General features: G+C 45.2%; 1 long non-coding RNA gene across 1 annotated transcript; it reads left to right on the top strand.

Annotated features, from left to right (window-relative positions):
- Window positions 1-4,499: 4,499 nt before the first annotated feature.
- Window positions 4,500-5,659, top strand: LOC115768694. The gene is made up of 3 exons (XR_004018591.1): window positions 4,500-4,623; window positions 4,779-5,370; window positions 5,570-5,659. It is a non-coding gene; the product is annotated as an uncharacterized LOC115768694 (long non-coding RNA).
- The last annotated feature ends 1,546 nt before the right edge of the window (window positions 5,660-7,205 follow it).

Raw genomic sequence — 7,205 nt, 5'->3', positions numbered from 1 at the left:
AAATACTTGGAACTAAATTAAAGTAAAAGGGTTTGTTATTATTCTATAAATTACATGCAAATTAGCATAAGTTCATTTTCTATAATTGAAATTTGATATTTAAGCATATATTTATGAATTGCCAGCCTTAGTCAGCCCATGCGTGGGGAGGGGCCAACTGAGAGATAGTTAGATATATGCAGAGCCGCAGACAGAGGCCGTGTACAGTTGTGCTTGGAAGTACGCTTTAGCTGCAGCTGCTGCAGTTGGTTGCCCCAATTAGTGGCACGCCTGCTGCCCCTGCTGCCCCTGCTGCCCCTGCTGCCCCTGCTGCCAGGCCGCGCAGAGTGGGCGAATCAAAGCAAAGTGTGCAAGTGTATGCCATTTTAGCTCAGAGCCACACACTTTGTGTGTGAATGACATGGCACAGCCAGCGGCGGCAACAACAACAACAACAACTGAAAGACAACAACGCCATATGCACAAAAGCGACAACAACAACAACAACAACAAGAAGAACAACAACGCGGACGACGACACATGTAGGCGGCTTTGACAGTCGCCGAGCCAAAAGCCACCAAGTGGCTGCCACAGCCAGGTCGGGGGTTGGTAGGTGACTAGGGCGGGTGCTGCTGTTAGATGGCAGGGGGGCTGGTTGCTCTTGGTGGGGGGAAATGGCAAGCACTTTGGGCGACTGCAACTGCAACTGGCATGCAAATTACTGTCGAGCATGCTCATCTAAATTAGCAGACGATGCGACGCTGCCTCTGCCTCTAGCTGGGACGAAGGGGGGGGAGGTGGGGGTGTTTGTGCCACAACGGTGGCATATGCATAATTATTTTTATTATTATTTTCTATGGTGCGCGCGCCCTCGTTGAAGGGGTCGAGATTGCAAAGCCGCAGCAACTCCTACGACTCCGACGCCTGCTCCGACTGCTCCGACTGCTCCAACTGCTGCGAATGCTCCGACTGCTGCGATTGCCTACTGCGACGCAATGTGCCGTAAAAATAATTATGGCTGCAAGCCGCACAATTTGAGGTCGTTCCAAGCCCAAACTCTTGCTGCTTGGCGCTGCCTTGGGGTTTAGGTTTTGGGGCAGTGCCGCATAATGCCACACTCGCGCTTGCAACGCTTTCTGCTCGTCTGCTCGTCTGCTCGGCAACACTGGCAAAATGGCCAAGAATTGTCTTGTGCGCATGCCACGCCCACTGACTGAAGTCAACCTTTTGTGCGTGACAACGCTAACCCTTCGACTGCGGGGACTTGCCAGAGCAGAAAGGGTGTAGATTCTTCAAAGTTGCAATCTGAATTTTCCTCTTAAGACAAACATTTATTATCCATATAGGTATATGTTATAGTAGTTCGATATTGAATGAGTTCTTGGCAGCTGGAAGTTAGCTGAGCTTGTTTGGGTTATGTTTATCAGTTCAGGAAAGGCTTTGACACAAACCAAGACAAGAACATGGAAGATCGTCAATGCTGAGTTTGCTGAAGATAGCTTGAGAAGAAGCGGAAGAGTAGTAGCATATCTTGAAAGCTTAAAGAGTTTTTCCTTTATAAACTTATTCCTCAGCCCATTCTCTCTATAGAGATAGGCAGCATACTTAGAACTAATAAATGCAACGTTTCCTTGATTTTAGCTTTGAACATATTCTTCAACCCATTCTCTCTATAGAGTTGTATGATAAAGTATATCTGATGTATAAAAGATTTGGCCCAAGTTTCTCGACAAACCAAATAGTTTTTTAAATAAGAAGCTATAGTCTTTGGATTCGGTTGATATATATGATATATGCAAGTTCTTTCGAATTCCCGAGTTCAAGTCGAAGAGACACAGTCCAGTCCTTCGGGGCAGTTGATTCTCTTCTATATGAATACAAATGGGAATCCATTTTGTGTTTAAGCAAGAGCAACTTTAAGATTGAAGCTGCCTGCGAGAAATACTTACAGACTTGTAGACTGGTTAAAAAGCCATTGGATTAGCAGCAACTGGAATGAGCTCAACAGCAGCAGCAGCAGCAGCAGCAGCAGCAGCAGTTGCTGGTAAGCTCAGGGCGGAGCGGGGTGGGGTTGGGGTGGTTTGAGGTGAGGTGAGGTAAGGTTAGGGTGGGGGCAGGCTGACACCCTCTATGCGAACAGCTCGACGCAGCCAACCAAATGTCAAACGAGCTTTTTTCTGGATTTTCTTACTTTTTTTTTTTTATAATGGGATTTACTTAAATGAGGGCTAATAATGCCAGCGACAGCGTCGGTGTGTTTGTGCGTGTGTGAGGGGGGAAGGGGGGGGGGGGGTGTATGTGGGGGGTAAAATGAGCGTAAAATATTTCCGGGTGACGCGACGCGTCGACTGCGGCAGAATTGTGCAAAATTTAACATGCCATTTGATGTCACGGGCAGACGAGGGTGGGGGGGGGGGGGGGGGGGGGGGGGGGGGTAAAGACTGCCATGATTATTATTAGCACATTTAGAGAATGAGGAAGCACACACACACTCACACACGCACACACACACAGGAACAAGCAGCAGCCGAAGTAGCCCAAAGTGCAGAGCCACTCAAGCAACACACTCGACACTCACGCGCCCGGCTAATGGGGTTGATGGCAGCGGGGTTAGGGGTTGTGTCGAGGTGTGCACCGAGGTGGTGCGTTGCTGACCTGGTTGACATTTTGGGTGCCTGCCACGGAAGCGGCAGCGGAACTGCTGCGCAAGAGGCAGCCCAATCTCCGCCTCCTGCACCCAAGAAGTGCCAGACGACCCGAGCCCGAAAGCCCCGCTAAGTCCGCCCGGACGACGCTTGTCGCGTCTAGAGGCCACTTACGCTAAATTGCATTTCACTTGGACGCTGGGCGGGTGGGGGTTGGGGGTTGGGGGTTGAGAAACGCTCCAGGCAATAGCCCCGGTGCAATCTGTGCTGCATTGCAGCAGCTCGGGCAGGTTAGGCGGACTGTTGCGATCGGGGCATGACCGCCAGAGCTAGCTGGCAGGGGCGTCACAGTCGAGAGGGGGAGGGGTGTGGCATGCCACGGCCAAAAACAGCCCAACGCGCATCTCATAATTATCTCCTCGCTTCGCTGGCGTTCTGAAGACTCACGGAGACAGTTTAATAATCAAAATGGCCCAAAGGGAGAGAGAGAGACAGAGAGAGAGAGAGTTGGCCCAGGGGCAGACAGCTTGTTGCATGTCTTTTTCGTTTCGCTGTTGCATGTTGCATCCGCATGTGGTGTGCAACTACGCAACACGCTACGTCTATTGTGTCAGCTGTTGGCTCGAGAGTTGGCCCAAAGCGAAGGGTCTCAATCGAATTGACGTGCCCAGCCAAAATCATTGTGCCAACATTGGAAGCCCGTGCCCCTGCCCCAGCCCCTGCCCCTGGCCGAACCTGACCTCAGCATTGCGTGGCAAGCAGGAGAGAGGGCAACCCTGACAGGAGCTGCTACCATGGTGTAACAGTTGATCCTAGTCTACAATAATTATATGAATTTGTTTATATATCCATTCTTATACTTAATTATTTCCAAGAATATTAATGTCCTTAAGAAGAATAGACTGCTGAAAAGACAGAAGATTAGACGTAGGAAATGACTGAAGAATTGATGAAACAGAAGTCGGGTGAATATACTTGGAAAACTATAAAAGAAACTACAATCAGGAAATGGAACAGCAGAGGGGAGAATAGACGGAAGAATGGATGGAACAATAGACGGAAGAATAGAAGAAGAGACTGAGAAAAGAAGGAGATGGAAGAATTAACAAAACAAAAAACGAAACAGTAGAAGGGAGAATAGGCGGAAGAATGGATGGAACAATAGACAGACGAATAGAAGTTAGGAAAAGGCAGAAAAATAAACGGAAGACGAAAGAATAGGTAGAAGAATGGACTGAGAAAAAGGTAGAAGAAAACACGAAGATGGAAGAATCGACAAAACAGAAAGTAGGCGAACGAATGGATGGAGGAAGAGGAGATTAGAGGGAGGAATTTACGAAGGAAATGAATAAGAAGAACAAATTGATGAAGCCGAAAGCAAAGCAAATCACAAAACAGAAAACGAAAAAAATATGGAGAAATGGGCAGAAGAATGGATGACACAATAGGAAAAACAGACAAGAAAGGAAGATAAGACAAAAGCAAAGTCGAAGCAAGCTACGAAACAGAAGACGAAAGAAAGAAGGAAGAAAATACGAAAAAGAAAACAGAACAAAAGGCAGAATAGACAGACGGGGAAAAGAAAAGCCGGAAACAATTCGAAAAGTCGAAAGAATAGACGAAACGAAAAAGGAAACGGAAAACGCAATAGGAAACGAAACAAAACGAAACAGAATAAATACGAGAACGAAGCAGAAGGAAAAGCCAAGAAAAATTAGAAAGCAAGTCGGAGAACGAAGCAGCAGGAAAAGCCAAGACGAAAGAAAAGTCGCCTAAGAACTAAAGGGAAAACAAAAGTTAAAGGAATTTGGAAAATGTTCTGATCAAAACAGGCGAAAATTATTTCAGTTTCGGATTGAACAAAATCTGAAAAGTTAAATCTGTGCAGTTGGCAGTTAAGGAAACCTAAAGTCGTATAATATTGGAATTGGAATCAAAATCATAATAGAACAACGGGGGTCAAGTGAAAGCTCGTGAAAGCTTTGTAGGGTGCTCTCAGGTGCGACTATTATTGTAGATATATGTATTATTTTGCGAAAACAAAAGCACAACAAAATGATTTCAATTCACAACTGAAAATGTAACGTTTAAATGTTGCTGTTGTTGCTGTTGTTGCTGTTGGTTTGTTTCATGCAACTTTTACCATAATTGCAGGCCACGCGGAGACGGAGACGACAATGCCCGACATTATGACATCGGGAAGCGACAAGCGAAACGCAACCGGGTCCATAATTACAACAATTTGTTGCCTAGTGTTTGGGCTACAGAAGCAGCAACAACAACAACAACATGGTCTTTATTGTCATGCTTGAATGATGCAACTGGAAAAGACCAAAACGTATAATGTCGGGAGGGCGGCGAGATTGTCACGCACGCACATCCAAAAGCCATTCACATTCACATCCATTTGAATGTGGCAAGGTGGGAAAACGTTGCCCCACTACAGAGCGAGAGGGGGAGGAGGGTGTGCGCCCAGTACAGTTGCCGCAACAGACAGACGACAGAGTCGACCGCAAGTAACTGATGCAAGGCAAAATGTTGAGCAAAATGTTGTCCGAAGGGCAAGAGTCGAGCGTGCTTGACTACCAGATGCCCTGTGAACCGTAAGTCAACGGAAATACCAGGCATCCGAAACTATTCCCAACAGCCAGTTTATGTCCATTCATCTCGAAGCCCCAAATTTGACATCTTTAGCTCATATAGAACCCGAGCTTCATGAGGTTGGAACGGTATATGTACGGACTAGGTGAGTTTTATTCAATTGTATTTAGTCGAGCATAGTTAAAATTAACTAAGCATGCCAAAGGGCAGCTTCATGCCAAATTTTCTGAGTGTAGCTCTCGTGGAACCCGAGTTCCCTGAGGTTCAAACAGCAAAGATGTATATTACGACGGCAGGCTTAACTCAACTGTTGTTTCTACTACTGTTCTATTGTTTCTTTACAGAATATGAAAAACGCAGCTATATACCAAATTGTGCCAACTTTAGCTCTTGCAGAGCCCGAGTTCCATGAGGTCAGAAACGAGATATGTATGGAGCAGGTAAGTTTTATTCAGCTTTATATGATCTCGCACAGTTAATTCAGTTAGTATATGCCAAAGGGCGGCTACATACCAAAATTGCCCACTTTAGCTCTAATAGAGCCCGAGTTCCATGAGGTCAAAATGGTATATGATGATGTTGTATATGTTGTATATAGAGAAGAGAAGTTTTATTCAGTTGTATTTGGTCTAGCACGGTTAAAACTAACAGAATATGCCATGGGACAGTTACATACAAAAGTTGCCCACTTTAGCTCTCGTAGAAGCCGAGTTCCATGAGCTCAAAGTGGAAAGTTAAGACTCTGCTGAAGCTCTTTCCTTGCTTTTTCCTTGTTTTTTAGCTAGATATAAGATACTTATTAAACGGCTTTTAAGGTATCTTATATCTCAGCTTTTGCTATGTTTCTTTGTTGCCTGCCCACAATACTACAGGGTATTTTGAGGGCGGGTAAAAAGCAGAGTAAGGGCAAATTCTCGTCACACTTCATTTCGACGCTCTCAACGCTTGTTGCGCCTCCAAATTAATTGCCGCCGCCTGCGCAGCGCCAAAATTTAATGCAAAGTTTAGCAAATACAACAAACGGCGCCCCCAAGCCAGATACCCTCCCTCCCCCTCGTTCGGCCAACACATGGCAAATCCTGTCGCCCAGATTCCGGCTGCAGCTACGACTAATTAGCAGGCCGAGCGCAGGCGCCAGAGTTTGCTTTCGCATGCGAAATGTGCAGTTGGTTTCTTTTTTGTTTTTACGGAGTGCAGCGGGTAGGGGGTAGGAGGTGGGGGTAGGTGGGGGTAGGGCGTAGGGGCACGTAGGATATGCGCGCCACATGCCTCATTATCAACAATTGCATATTGTGGCACATTTTACAGTTAATTTTCTGCTTATTTCTGTTTTTCTTTTTGTGTTTTCTTTTTTGTATTTGTTTTCGATATTCTCGGCGGCAGCTGCAAACTTGACGCCATTTTGAAGTGTCTCGAAATGCCGAAGCGGCAATTTTCCAAATCGGAATTCGTACAATATAATTGCGATATATATATATATATATACATATATATCTATATAAATTATGAACTTACACTCGAAAGTTCAACTTTTGAGAATCCTCCTCCAAGCTTTAACAGCTAGGCTGCTTGATATTTAACATTAACATTAGGTTGCGGTTAATTTCACCTCCTGGTGAAAAATAAAATAACTGCATCATATAACGGTGCTTGCCGAAAGTTAGGTTAGAAGTTTGCGTGGCTAGCTGTATGCGCTTTGGACCAGCAAGCGAGCGGTTGCCGGTTCAAAGTCAGCAATTTTCTATTGATAAGTTGTTCCAAAAGTCAATGAAATGTTTTATTGGTGTAAATTATAAAGACTGGAGATTGTAATTCAAGCTGATTTTGATATTACATTTTCAATTACAACTTGCACTCAGATTTTGCAATGAACGTGGGCGACGCCGGGTAATTTCATCTAGCTAGAAACTAAACAAGAATACAGTTTCAAATCGTAGGAGAAATACTTTATATGTTAACATAATGAGACGCTATTTGTGG

The sequence above is a fragment of the Drosophila novamexicana genome, unplaced genomic scaffold (assembly GCF_003285875.2).
Source record: "Drosophila novamexicana strain 15010-1031.04,08,12 unplaced genomic scaffold, DnovRS2.1 tig00001939-arrow-arrow-pilon, whole genome shotgun sequence".
Lineage (NCBI taxonomy): Eukaryota > Metazoa > Arthropoda > Insecta > Diptera > Drosophilidae > Drosophila > Drosophila novamexicana.
This window is presented reverse-complemented; position numbering and strand designations above follow the sequence as displayed.